Below are 15000 nucleotides of genomic sequence, written 5' to 3' on the forward strand. Positions count from 1 at the left end.
TTGCCGGCATATCCATTGCAGATGTGGTGGCCTATGCATATAAGCTGGGGTTCAAAGACAAGTATGAGGAAGTGACCCTGCTCCTTCGTAATATAATCCAGCAGGCATTCAATGAGTCGAAGTTACTTCACTGGCCTCCTACAGCTGATGATCTTGAGGTCAAGTCATCAGATGAACTCCTCCTGCCTGATCTCATGAAGTTCCTGAACTTCGTCATCTTTGTTGATGCAGATGTGGAGAAGTGTGAGAACACTAGATGCATCTTGCTCTCTACAGGCCAGGTAACCCTCCACCCTGACATATACTCAGCTATTTTTAAGGAACAGGTCTGTCAAATTTTGTAGTAATACTTTTGCATTATACTCATTGCTCTCTTTACTGTTCCAGGACATCTGCCATGCTGAGATGAAGGGAGAGTGGAAGTTGTCAAAACACGTACTCCTCTGCACCACCATACAGCATCTCTAACCGCAGTAAACTCATCACTATCTTCAGTTGGCTGGGTCACTGTGAGACCTACGACTTCCGCTTGGAACTTGAGACGGTGCTGGCCAAGGCTCTCGATGAGGTTTCCACTTCCCTCACTCCCCAGATTATTACTGGCGAGGGCAATGACATGTTCCATCTCGAGTGGGACAATATGAACAAAATAACGATGAACATGCATGCTTAAATAGGGTGAACAGCGCTAGTGGGATCATGATACAGGAGGTAAAACCTGGGTTTGATGCCACCAACCAAGATCGGATGCTCCCTCTCCACAAGCGGAACAAGTTGCGCTCACTGAAGGTGGAAATGCCCAAAACCCTGGCCCCTGTCCACATCAACAATCGAGTGGGGCCCAAATTTCCGGAGGGAGCTGTGTTCACTATGCCCACCGTAAACAGTGAAGTGTATTCAAAGTGCATCCAAGAGTATCGTGCTTGGTCACTTGCGTGGGTGGTGGGGAGCAGCGGATAGAAGCAACTTGATCAAGGGTTTGGTGGCTTCATCTCAGCTGCTGGCACCAAGCCCTCCCGAAAGTCAACCATTGACTCCTTCACCCCCATAAACCAGCCCTACACCGAGTACTCAGTCATCAAGGAGCTGTTAAAGCAGTCAGAGGATGTCACCATGGAGGTGGGTCAGGAGTATGTCCTCAACACCTTCAACCGTGATGGCTGCATGCCAAGTGGACCCTTGGGACTATATTTTGTGATGGAAACATGAAAATTCATTTACTAGACACCTTAAGGATTACCAAAAAGTAAGTTAGAAAAATATATTAACCAGGTGCATGGGGACCCCATCTTCCTGCTCGACTATATACTGGAGAACAAATTAGGCTTCGACGAAAACCACTTCTGCCACCACAACATAATGACTCAAAGCAAGTGATTTTCGATGAACAACAACCAGGGTGGACACCAGTTTGAACAACTAAAGACAAACAATGGTTTGGTGACACAATGCAGTGGAAGGAACAGATGAAGAAGACTGGCCTTGATGTGGTTTGTGGTTTGACCAAAGGGAGGGGAGATGTCAATATGAATTTATATTCCAGACCAGAGGGAAAAGTCCAATACATAGAAAGAGAGGCCAAAGAAGCCACAGAGTGGCCTATTGAGAAGAAGTACAATTGGGGGTACAGGAGCATGTAAAAATTCCCAAACAGCCAAAAAAAAAAGTCAATTAACTAACTAAACAATTTTTCACATATTTGCAGCAAATATTTCACTGAATTTTTCTAAAAGTGAAGGTTTATTTTTACATTTAAACCTTGAACCAAAAAAATTGCCCTCGTTTAATCGTTTCCTTTTTAATTCATTAGCTTCTACCTCTGTGGCAATAACTTTTCACACGGCAAGAAGCAACAAGGGGATTACTTCCACCGCTCTTTATAACCACAACCAAGAAAGTCATTTATTTATTATGTACGCAAATGTGTAGGATTTTTTTTATCCTTCCCCTTCCCCCAACCACTGTGCCTCAAATCCATTTTATTCCCTTACCCTTCTTTCCTGACTTATCCCACACTATAACTCCCTCCTTTCTTTCTCCTATCCTCCCTGTCTTCTTTCTTTTCTCATTTGAAACCAAACCCCTTCCTCTGCTTTCCCTGTGCATACACTACATTATATATATATATATATATATATATATATATATATATATATATATATATATATATATATATATATATATATATATATATATATATCCTCTTAGCCTAATGTCCTTGTCACATTTCTCTGCTTGACTGCTTGCTGAGTAGTTCTCCTGGCAGAATATTTAAAAAACCATCTACAGTACTCTATAAACAGCCCCCAAACCGTTTATCTCAGTCCTAACTTTCTTTATTTATTTTTAATGTCACCCCCTCCCCACATGAACACACACACACACACACACACACACACACACACACACACACACACACACACACACACACACACACACACACACACAGTCTTCCTCCAGTGTTGTGCCCCTTAATCGTGTTAAAATATACACTTGCATTGACCTTTACTGTCAATCCCCTTTGTACCCCCACGAAATCCCCTCCTAAATGTCTCTTCTCTCATGTAAATATTGTTGCTCTTCTGCTCTTTGCACAAAAATAAGATCAAGACCTGATGGTCATGGATACCTTCTCGTTATTGTACACGGAACACCGTCGAATGCAGCTACATCCTTTCCATAACATCATGACTCAAACTAAATTTCAATTTGTTGACAATATTCTGAATGTGGTCTAAGCAGACTTTAGCACAATCCTGGCACATCTTCCTAAGGTATAAATAAAAATACCTCGTTTTTTAAACTTTAAATCCGAAAGTTATAGTTACTTATTTTATTCTTTCCTGTCGTGCACTGACTGCTTTAGTGCTTTGACTACAATAAGTCCTCAATCCTCTTTCTGATCTATCCGCTGCATGGTATTCGCATCAATACAGGGTGAGTTTTTTATTCGAGAACCCTAAATAATTCCCATGCACAAAAAACTATATCTGTTAGGAACCTAATATTTTGTGTAAATGTAGCCTAATGTTACAGAAAGATGCAACCTGATCCTGAGAGTCATCAGGTATCACGTGATTTATCACGTGACCCGACAGTGACGTTTAACGGTTTTCACTCAGTCACGCCATGCGCGCTCACTGTGGAAGAACACGTGTTTCTCGTCGAACGTTACATCAAGAATGCATCCTTTAGGGAATGTCAAAATGCATTTAAAAGTCACTTTGTTGGTCGTAGGAAACTTTCAGAATCAGTGAAGTGGAAACCGGTGAAGCAGTTCAGAGAAGCAGGCTGCGTGATAGTTAAAAAGCACATGCGCCATCCAAGTCTTGTTCCACCAGAGAAAATGGATGAAGTATGGGAGAGAATGGAAACAAACCCTAAGAAATCTCTGAGACGTTTAGCACAACAAGCTCAGTGTTCGTATTACAGTGCAAGGAAGGTGGCAATAATTATCAGTGACACAATCAGCAATATTCCCCAAGAAATGCAACACTGTGTCCGAGAGCATTCTCCGAAGAATTAATTTGTGCCTGCAATATGGTGGTGGGACACTTTCAACACTTCATTTAAGGTGATCAATTGTTTGGATCATGTCACGTCTTTCTGTAACATGGGGTTACATTTACGCAAAATATTACTAGGTTCCTAACTGATATAGGTTTTAATGTATGGGAATTATTTAGGGTTCTCGAATTTAAAAACAAAAATCACCCTGTATAATAAAATCTCTACTTGTGTTTCTACTTTTTCCAATTAATTTACACTTACCAATATTACATTGCAGCTGATATATTTATTGCCCCATTCCAGGCTCACTGCTCACCTCCACTCATTCATTCATCCTTTTTCTCACCTATATGGAACCAACTTCCCCAGCCTGTTCAGTCCCATTCTTCCATTGTGGGCTTCAAAACTGTTGTTCAACACTACCGCAGGTTATCCCTCATCCATACTCATGATCTATTCTACCCCAATTTACCCCATTCCCAGGCATTCCCCTTTTCCAGGTTATTGTGATTTTTCCCCATCTCCCTCACCTCTTCTTGATTGTTACCTCCACCACCGAATGTGAAGGAGGTTATGTTTTCATCCCTCTCTGTTTGTCACTTTCAAAATCGAAATTTTTTTCAAGTATATTGGTCAGTCGATTTTGTTATTCTGCATGTTTGTCTGTCAATCGCCTTCAGGTCACAGTTCTAAACCGATCATCAAAAAACGTTACCAAGTTGAAGAGGTAGTCTGAGCTGAGAAGCATATTGATTTTGAGGTCAAAGGTCAAAGGTCAATTCAAGGTCAAACTTCTAAAATCATCAATTTTTATCTTAAAATCGTCAATTTTCATCCGATTAACTTGAGAATTAAGCAGCAATTGCAGAGTGCATTACTGAATTGGGAAGCCAACTATTTTTGAGGTCAAAAGGTCAAAGATCAAACTTCGAAAACCATCAATTTTCATCTGAAAAATCATCATTTTTCATCCAATTAACCTGAAAATGAAGCAGCAATTACATAGTACATCACTGAATTTAGAAACCAACTATTTTTAAGGTCAAAGGTCAATACAAGGTCAAACTTCTAAAATCATCAATTTTCATCCGATTGACCTGAGCTTTGATTGAGATTGTCAATTTAAATCTGAATGAAATGGACAATTTGATGTATCCATGGCAACCTTTGGAGAGGGGGTGGATTTTGCAAGTATCGTGCTCTGCACAACGTCTTTTTCTTGTACGTGTGTCTGTCTGTCTGTTTGTGTGCAGGATATCTCAAAAAGTTGTGAACGGATTGAGATGAAATTTGGTGGAGAGGTCGGATGTGTAACAAAGAAGAACTGATTAGATTTTGGTGATGATCAGGATTCGGATCCAGACACAATAATTTTTAAGTGATTCGTCATCATTAAGAGATTGGGCCAAAAACGATATTTAGCATGATATCTCAAAAAGTTGTGGACAGATTCGGCCAAAACTTGGTAGACACGTTGGATGTATGAAAAATAAGAATTGATTCAATATTGGTGAAGATCTGAATCCAGATCTGATAATTACCTCCGCCACTGAAGGTGAAGGAGGTTATGTTTTCACCCCTTTCTTTCTGTTTGTCTGTCTGTTTGTGTGTGTACAGGATATCTCAAAAAGTTGTAGACGGATCCGGATTAAATTTTGTTGACAGGTTCAGTGTGTGACAAGGATGAACTGATTAGATTTTGCTGAAGATCCGGATCCGACTACGAGAATTTTTTAAGTGATTCTTCACCATTGAGAGTTAGAGCCAAAAAATATATATAGCACGATATCTCAAAAATGTACTGGGCCCAATATGTTCTTGTGGATCAGGCATTGCGTGGCGGAGGTATGTGCTCTACCGAGTGCCCTTCCAGTGAGTCGTCGGTTGATTTGTTCCTTTTCTGTCTCATCCCCACTTTTCTCTTGCTCTTCTTGCTGTGTTTCATTCAGCTTGTGTTCAGCTGATTCACCCCCATGTGTCACCCTCCCCTCGATCTCACTCTCACTCCTACTCTGCTGTTGGTGTTTCCCCCTTTCCATTTTGTTCCCTTCCATTCTGCTCTCGCTCTTCCATAAGTCTCGACCATGTATACAAAAACCCCAAAACACATCCAAACCAAACTGCACCTGTCTTCTTTCATGCCAGGCATTTACCTTAAACCCCCTCGCTCAGTCTCATTGGAAAATACTGCATTCACAGTCCTTTTGAACTCAAATTCAAATTCATCCATATTCTTCAGAACATAAACAGAAAACTGTTGTCCCATTAAAAGAGAAATAGAGGAAGAAAAACGATGACATTTGGAACGAATGGAGAAAAACAAACCATATTCCTCCTTTCTCGCCTTTGTGGATCTGCGTTCCAGAGAAGGTTCAAATCGCACTCTTCACTCCAGGGCCTCTAAACTGGGTGGTGCACCATTAAACCATGTCTTGTCACCCCCCCCCCACCACATTCCTAACCACGATCGTTTTCTACCACATTAACCATTTCTTACAAAACTCTTACTTTCAGGATATCATGTCCCTCCCCCTCCTCTCTTTCTTTTCCTGTTCGTTCATTCCCTTGCTTGTTGATTCCAACTGTGGTCCCACTGTCACAACTATTGCTATCTTACCCTCCATCTCGTCTCTTCCATGAGCCTCGATTTTGTATCCGAAAATTCAAAATCCCCACCAAGAACACAGAGGCAAACTCTAAAAGTATTGTGTACAATCACACATTTCGTTTTGCTCTAACAACATGATTAACGATGTGAACATTCACGCAAATCAGCACATTACATAAATGATTCAGCTTAACAAGCTTCGCAAATAATGGACGAGTTTGTAAGCAGCTTTCATTTGAAAACCCACTTTGGGAGATCTTACATCGTCTACCTGTTTATGTAACGGTGTGTCGGTCATTCGGTGCTTTGTTTTCCCAGTTACCAATGCCCATGAACTTTTGCATCACATTGATCTGTCGATGAGTACCGAGCGGTACAGGCTGCAGTGTCGATCTGCGTCGGCGGACAAGTAAATGTGTGGACAACGGACGAAATCAGCAGGATGTGCTGTACACTCACAAGGGGCCAGGAGATGCCAATGTTTTTGGAAATATTCTTGGTCTGAATCATAGATACTTATTTGTTGAGAAATTTAAATAAAATATACCATGGAATATCTTGGACTCCTGCTGCGAGCATCTCTGGTCGACCGGTTGTCCCGCCCCTGGTACGCATTACGCACGATACGTGCATGTCAGACGTTCTCACGTGTCCACCTTTGCAGATGTTTGTCGCAGTAATTCTCTCCCAAAAAATGAGTTCGGTAAAGAGTCATTATGGCCGATGCAGGGCGCGGGTACCGGGGAAAGAAAGGAAGAGGTGACTGGGAGGGACAAGGAGGGAGTGTTACAAAAAGGAGGTGTTGGGAGCGCAGTGACGTGCACGGTGCGGTTGGAACAAAGTAATAAAAAGGGCCGAAAGTAAGCACTCCAGCTCCAGTGCTCCCACTTGCGGTCATATTCGGTGTTGAGTCTCATGAGGATACCTTAAAGGTGCGTCTGTGGTTCTGTAAACTTCTTCATCACCGAGTCCTCCCTTCTTCCTCTGATTGTAATTCCGATACCTCTGCATCGAGAAGATCGCAAGCAGTTGACACCTGCAAGATTATGCTGTGAAGTGGCGCTCATTGTGACGTAGACAATGTCGTGCCTTTTCCTATCAGTTCGGCAACACGCAGGGAAAGGTGCACTGTGCACACATCGAGTCGACTCCATCGTCAGGGAACTCTCTCTCACTGACACAGGGCTCCATCCACCTGAGCAGGTCCCGATGTCCTTGCCCCTTGACCGAAATGCAAAGAAGGGGACATCCTCAACTCCTCCAATGATATTATAGCACCTCCTCTTGCATTCCTCCTGCAGTTGTCAACTGGGGAAATATATATATATATATATATATATATAAATTTTTCTCACATACACATACATCACACCCTCTCATTCTAATTCTTCTTCTTCGTGCTTACCCAGCCGAGAATCTTGTCCGTTGCTCCCCACCCTCTCCCGACAACCTCCTCTGCGCTTGTCCCTCCCTCCATCCCTCCCTCTGTCTTTTAAACAAGCCGAGCCATCGCGCTGCGCTCTGTAAGCCTTTCATCTCAGATAGGCGGAGCTGTCGCCTAGAAAAGCGCTCGGGGCTGAGCAGCGCTTAGCGCCGGGACAGCGCCGATCCGTGCCAGGGGTTCTAGGCGGCCGACAGCCGCGCCACGTCGCGTAGCATGCGAGACCATCCCGGGTGTTGGCGCAGATCCTGGACACCCCCCTTCAGCCATCGTCATCGCCTGGTCCCCTACTTCGGGGAGCTAACTTTTCCTGGAGACCTGCTCTAGATGTTTCAGCATCGGGACCAGATTTGATGAGTTCTCGTCGCTGAACTTAGCTTTCAAGATCTCCCCCGCCCTTTCCCTCCCCCCCACCTCCCCCTCCCCTCCCCCACCCCCACCTCTACGGTCTTCGGCCCTTCGTTCTCGGCCATGTCCTATCCTCAAGGATTCCTGTACCAGTCCTCGGCGCCGCTTGCCCTGTACCCAGCGCTCAGCGTGCCCGGGGCGGCTGGTGTTGCCGGTTCGGTGCCCGGGGTGGGCACCGAGATCGGTCGATCAGGTTCCGCGTTCAGCCCCTACCCAAGTTCAGTGGGGTTTGCTTCAACAGCGGCGTCCACCACTTCCCCCGTATATGGTGCACCGTTTCAGTACGGAGCCGCCGATCCTTCACCTTACACCACGTACATGGTAAGCGTTCGATGAGCGTGCACAACTCCGGAACGTCCCATTGACCTAAGATAGCGAGGCTAGAGCTCAGAGACGCAGTAAAACAATTACCCCGAGATCAAGACCGAATTACCCCGAGTAATTGGCGATAGATACTTATTCTCTCTTCTCCGTTCCGAGAAGGCGTTTTGTGAATTGCGAATTGCGCAGCACGGCTTGTTTGAGCGCATTGCATTATGCGTTCTCTAATGTAAATCTCCTCTTTACGGCGTCGCAACAAGTCGGTTCTTGCGCACTCGCTATATGCTGACATCCTTGTGACATGTAAGAAGCGCTTACAAAAACTTTTTCAGGATATTGTTTTGCTTGTTTGAACATAACAACCCAAATTGCACTTACTTGCGAGCTTCTCGTTCGAAGAGCAGATCAAGGACACAACTTCGGTCGCCCATGTATACGCGTTGACCGATTCGAATTATCAAGTTACGGTTGCACTTGTTTCAAACAACGTATTATCGACAGCTCTGCATATAAACGATGCAAACCTGCGCACAATTAAAGTAACAATGCCATATTGTCCGCAGGTGCTCCGTGGATATCCAGAACATTGCTCCCTGGGTGTAATGGAATGGTTTTCGGAAGACGCGTGAAATTAACACAATGTTATATGCGTACGTAACTAGGTAGACGATGGTCAAATCGCTCGTGAATCCGACGCTATAATTCTGTGGTTAAATTTCATGTGAAGTTGCCGAGTTTTTTTATTTATTCGCAATCTTGATGCACCGCAGACAAGCTCCCGAGTTCAAGGATTGTCCGAGTCACAGTGTACAAGGGACAACTTTCCCTTCCGTGATGCGTTTGGAACTTTTCGCTCAAAATTGTTCAACTATTTCCTACTTGACCCCCACCCTCACACCACGCACGAAAACTTGTCCAAATTTTAAAAACAGGTGTCATATTTATTTTAAGGACGATTATATTCATCACTTTTGATAGTATCGACATTTTTGTTGGGACTCGTGAGTTGTGTGCATCGTGAGACAGTTATTCGTTTGTCGCAGAGAGGAGGTTCGTTGGTTCGTCCGTCAGGTTGGTGACTGTGAATGTACGAACACGGCCATTTATATAACCACCCCCGACCCGCGCACACCCCAATAGCTATCATTTGCGAATTTCCATGTCGCGCGAATCCGTTGGGAATTTAGTCTATGCTCTATTTTTACCCACACCACTTGTTTGTACAGGGCCAATATATCTTCCATTTACACAGTAACGAGATCGTTAACGCGTGTTGTAACTGCAACAATGTACACGATGTTACAAGAAGTGGTCATTTGTGTTTCATTTAAACTTGTGGGATGTAACCCTTTAACAATGTGTGTTTACTGTGCCAGGTGCTTGACGGTGTTCACGCAAGTAATGAACAGTCACCGTTCATGCCCTGCAGAATGAATATGAATATTTATATATTTATATATATATATATATATATATATATATATATATATATATATATATATATATATATATATATATATATATATATATATATTTATATTTATATTTATATTTATATTTATATTTATATTTATATTTATATATATATATTTATTTATATTTATATATGTTGTTTGTCTATCATGTTTCTCTTCTTGGCACAAACCGTGGTTGAGGCTTGTAATGGGTATAAAATCACAGCATGTTTGGTTTAGTCATTTTTGATTATTTTGGAAGACGTGTCTGACGACGACATCACGATGTTTCTGGGACGCGTTGGACCTGAGGGGTAATGCAGCCGGAGGGGGGAAGACGGAGTGGAGTTTTAATGGTGTTCACGACCTGATTGTACACAGGCATATTTAGAATGAGAGACATGCATATGAAGTAATCACGTCATGTCATTTAAGCATACGCAATGCGCAATCATGTGCAATGCGGCCATGACATTGTAATACTCATGACAAAATGTCATAAAGGTATTGAGTGTGTGATTAAAAAAACGGGTTATTAAATGTTGAAATGTTGTTTACCACTGTGGAAATGTGTTCACAGACTGACATGAGCTTCAAGGAGCAGTAGCACTTCTTGGTTATTCATAGAAAGAAGACATGTCTATACGATCACGCGTGTCATTCCTTGCAGGGTGCGGCCTATGACACGCAGGCGCTCGCTGCAGGCTCTCTCGCGTACCATGCGTATGGAGGGCCTGCACACACACTGGGACCCATGGCATATCAGTACGGCACGGCGGGCCTTGGAGACCCAGCGTACCGAAAGAATGCCACACGAGACGCCACCGCGACTCTCAAGGCATGGCTGAACGAGCACCGCAAGAACCCGTACCCGACCAAGGGTGAGAAGATTATGCTCGCCATCATCACCCGCATGACGCTCACTCAGGTGAGAGGCAAAGAACTTGCTAACTCTGAGTGGATCCAAAAAAACAAAAATCAAATACCAACGACCGTGTCACATTAGATATAGAGATCAACTCGATGCTCGAGAATCAATTGAACAGGGTGTTTCACACTAGGAGGTGGGTTTTGGTCTTGAATACCATCATAAAGCCCTCGGGAAATGCACCGAATGCATGTGTTCAACTATTACCAGCAGGGGTCAGAGCTATAGCGCCATGTTTGTGATCAGAAGCAAATGTATACACATCCTCACTTATTTTTGCATGCAATAGACTCAAACACACTTGCTTGAAGGTCATAGTATTCCAAATGATCTGGTTCCAGGTTTCAACTTGGTTTGCAAATGCCCGTCGTCGGCTTAAGAAAGAGAACAAAATGACTTGGGTTCCCAAGACGCGGAGTGAGGATGAGATGGAGGATGGGGAAGACGACAATGACGAAAGCAAAGAGAAAAGCGATGAGCCGATTGAGCTGGAGAAAAGCGACGACGAACGAGACGTGTTCAAGGATAATCTCATGGAGGAAGAGAAGAGTGCAGGTCTGGGCTAAAGACACACCTTCGCCACCACACTCATGTACAATTTGGTTAAAAATTTATAGACATTAGAATTGCCACTTTTTTAAAAAAAATGCATGAAATTTTAAACACCTTGTTAACAAATATTTTACGAGTTACATTTGTCATATCGCAATATGTTGACAACTATCTTACAAGCATTTTTGAAATGTGTTTGAGGTGTTTTTCTTGTGATGCATTTTTGCTCTTTTCATTTTGGCAGACAACTCGGTCAAGAGCATCTCAGCTGTGACGATGCAGACAGCACACAGCGATGACGGAAGTGAACACGAACTTTTGGACTCTGGTAATGAGGGTGAGGGCAAGAGGGAGGCTGAGGTCTCCAAGTCGGTTGGTGCCCTGCCACATGTCGGCTCCTTCATCACCACCTCTCCCGTAGCAGGCACAGAGGCACCTAGACTGACTCATGGGTCTCCCATTCTGGAGAATTCAAGCACTGGGCAGGTGCAACCTCAACCAGCCGGTGCTGGCTCCAGGGCGAGTCCAAGCGGTAGCAAACCCAAACTGTGGTCTCTCGCTGAGATGGCATGCACCTCAGATGATAACAAGAATACAAACTTTGTGCAAAGCCACCATTATCAGCAACAGCACAAACAGCAACAACAGCTGCTGCAGCAGCAAATTGCACAGCGAGGTGCAATCCTGGGTCCAGGTTTCCCGATCATCTCCTCTCAACCTTCGGGGTATTACCCTTGTTCTTCGTCTGCCTATTTTAACCGACACTACGCAACCGCAGCGCCTGGTTATGGCAGCCTGGGTATACGGCCAGCTGCGGGTAGCAATAGCCTGCTCTACCAGACTATGCTAAAAGCAGGACACCGTGTGCATCCATACGTGCTCTCTAGCGCCACCGAACGGGTATCACACGCACCCGTCGCACCGCTGAGGCTGCCGCACCTCGGACCAAGTCCTACGCCCCCAGAGGGAAAACATGCCGTACAAGATGCGAAGCAAGGTATGCGGTGCAGACAGGGATCACCGACACACAGGCGTATGCTTTATGTTGCACAAAGAAATTCCTTGAAGAAAATGTCTTCAATAACAAAAGAAATAAGTATCATACCTTTGCACTTTGATCAATTTCAACCATTTTGGATGTTTGAAACCTTATGTGGATAAAAAAAATATTAAACAATAATATTGAGCCTTAATTTTCCTTTTCATCAAGGTCATTTATTACCAGTAAAAAATGCATTCCTTTGCATCGATGGCACTTGTGCGCAACACGGGTACAACGACACACCAACACTTGGGCACACATATTTTGCGCGTGACTGCGTATGCTGTTTCTTTTTAGGTCTTTGCACGTCATGCTCATCCAATGGCTAAGTACGGGTTAATGCATAATTTAGCCAAGCACGGCAATGTGATAAATATTTCAAATGGTGGAGTTATTCAAGCGAACGTGCAGATATTGTACCAGCAGCTGCGAAGCAATAGATAAGTCGAATTGGCACGTGAATGGCGCCGAATAATTTTCACTTTAATGCGTTATTATTCAATTGTGCGCTTAGTCACTGGGCGGAATCGAGTAACTTATGACTTGCACGCATTTAATTTGTCAACTAATGCTGTGCACACAACCGGTGATGTCGTTTACTTGATTTACTGTCAATATGGCTTGAAGACTCATGATTGAATTTTAAATGTCGATCTCTGTTGCACTGTTTTCGTGAGTGCTTCCTTCATAAATTAATTAATAAATTAATAGAAATGACAAAATTGTTGATTCGTTGTTCTCATAATACATAATTTGTACGACTTTCACAGCAATCGTTGAAACTTTCGTTTCATGCATGGCATTACTGAACAGTCATGCATATCCATGGCTCCGGCCCATGACAGTCATCTGTTTGTAAATTAAATTGGCAAATTGCCCATGACGTCAACATGAACTTCGGTGTCTATAAGGGTTAATGCCATCGGCACAATCAGGGTAGAGGTGGAGCTCATGATGTAAACTACATTGCAAAGAGTTGTTCAGTTTAAATCTAGAAAGTCATGTAGAACTTGTTTTATTGTGATCAAGAAGACATCATTGCATGACAAGATAATAATACCCTTTATCTAGATGTGAATTATTAATTTAATATTGCTCAGATGGGACCCCGATTTGTACCATAAAAAAAAAAATTTAGCCTCAACTAATTGCTTATTGTATTTCCCGACAGTGTTATTGCAAGATGATGAAGAAGACAGCAATCAATGAAGCTGTGAATGCAATTTAGGTATGTTTAACACATTAGAATTACACTACAATATATTTGGCATTATCAGTAATAATTCCTTTAAGAATGAGAATACTTAACTGCTCGTGATTAAAAGAAAACGAGAATCTGCATATTTAGTCAGTAATTACAAGGGTTATAATGGATCAACAGTTAGCAATCCCCAAATGGTAGTTATTTTCTGTATCTTCTTATGATAACAATTTTATCCTTTTAACTGATCAATTATGATCCTTATCTCGAAACAAGAGCAACCACCACCTTTATATATGATCACCGTAATTAACTTATCAATCATAAGTTTCATTACATCTCCATCAGGCCACAGAGTTAATGATGAACTTGATATTAACAAAATATAAAGTTATAGAAATTTATCTTTAAAGACAGCCAAAATGATACATTCTAACCACTCATGACTAAAACTCACAAGTTTGACATATTGAATAAATAAAGTTTTAACCTGATCCCCCTTGCAGGTGGGTGTGGCCGATTCCTCCCCACGAAGGCAGGAGCATTGACTCTGCCACCTCTAGGCAGCTCTCGAGCTACAGTGGGCACACCATGAGAGTTACCCTGTGCGGAAGGTGGTTTCATGACGTCACGTGCACATCTGTAGACCTATAAGCTGTTGTATAAAGCGTTAACCACAGCGCACCTTTGTACAGATTAATAATCTTCGTGTCTAGCGGAGGTGACGGTATTTTTCACTTTAAGCCTTTGGAAAACGGTCTCGTTGTTTTGCCTGTCGCTGTGACGTTTAAGAATGTGAAACCTCAGGATGCCTCGCGAAAATGTTTGCTTTTATATCTCAGTTCGTATATTAATGTTATTATTACACCATCAAAGATAAACTTTGCAGCTTTGATTTGGGGGGGGGGGGGGGAAATCAGCTGGCACACTGTGGGATACAGTTTGCTTTGTTTGCAAAGCTTTTTTTTGTCCTCTCTACACATTTACACTTTTCATGAGCAATTCGGCCCCCGTGTTGGTGTACAATTGTACCATGCTTGTGCGTGCAGCGCTGGAGATGGGGGCTTTAAAGGAGAATCAAACTTGCTCCAACTGCAAAAAGACAGGCGTGATGAAACAAATTTTCTAACAAAGACAGTATTAAAACAATGCATCTGGGATAAATGTCAAGGACATAAGCAACAAGGAAATACACAACTCTCAACTTCACCTTGGATTGAAATGACGAGTTGTCGCCAGAGTAAATTTTCCTATTTTCACGATCAAGATCACACAAACTGTAATCATGAATAAATAGACTGCTCCAAAACTTTAAAACACTTATTTTTTATATTGTTGCACATATTATTACCCTTCTGTTTGAGGGAGATGTGAGCTGGAGGTTGATGGGAGTGGGTGAGGGCTGATGGAAAACGAGTTCAATTGATAAAGCTTAAGGTGTTAAAGTTGTTCCAACATGATGTAAACCTGCATGCTTATAGGTCTGCATTGATTTGAGCGCGCAAGAACCTCTCCGAGCATTTGTGGGGCTCACC

At 42.9% G+C, this 15000-nt stretch overlaps 1 long non-coding RNA gene and 1 pseudogene across 2 annotated transcripts in view; one reads left to right on the forward strand and one right to left on the reverse strand.

Annotated features, from left to right (window-relative positions):
• LOC147023542 (uncharacterized) overlaps positions 1-7921 on the reverse strand; it is a 28733-nt gene extending 20812 nt beyond the window's left edge. Inside the window, exons 1-2 of the long non-coding RNA XR_015060269.1 lie at positions 7524-7921; positions 7044-7426 (exon numbers count right to left, since the gene is read on the reverse strand). This is a non-coding gene — a long non-coding RNA (uncharacterized LOC147023542). The remainder of the gene's footprint in view (positions 1-7043; positions 7427-7523) is intronic.
• Positions 7922-10422: 2501 nt separating this feature from the next.
• LOC147023543 (iroquois-class homeodomain protein irx-2-like) overlaps positions 10423-15000 on the forward strand; it is a 4878-nt pseudogene continuing 300 nt past the window's right edge. Inside the window, exons 1-4 of the transcript XR_015060268.1 lie at positions 10423-10670; positions 11012-11225; positions 11467-12219; positions 13972-15000. The exon at positions 13972-15000 is cut by the window's right edge and continues 300 nt beyond it. The product of XR_015060268.1 is annotated as an iroquois-class homeodomain protein irx-2-like (transcript). The remainder of the gene's footprint in view (positions 10671-11011; positions 11226-11466; positions 12220-13971) is intronic.

The sequence above is a fragment of the Eptatretus burgeri genome, chromosome 7, assembly GCF_056783735.1.
Source record: "Eptatretus burgeri isolate ZD-2024b chromosome 7, Ebu_testis_v1, whole genome shotgun sequence".
NCBI classification, from domain to species: Eukaryota; Metazoa; Chordata; class Myxini; order Myxiniformes; family Myxinidae; genus Eptatretus; species Eptatretus burgeri.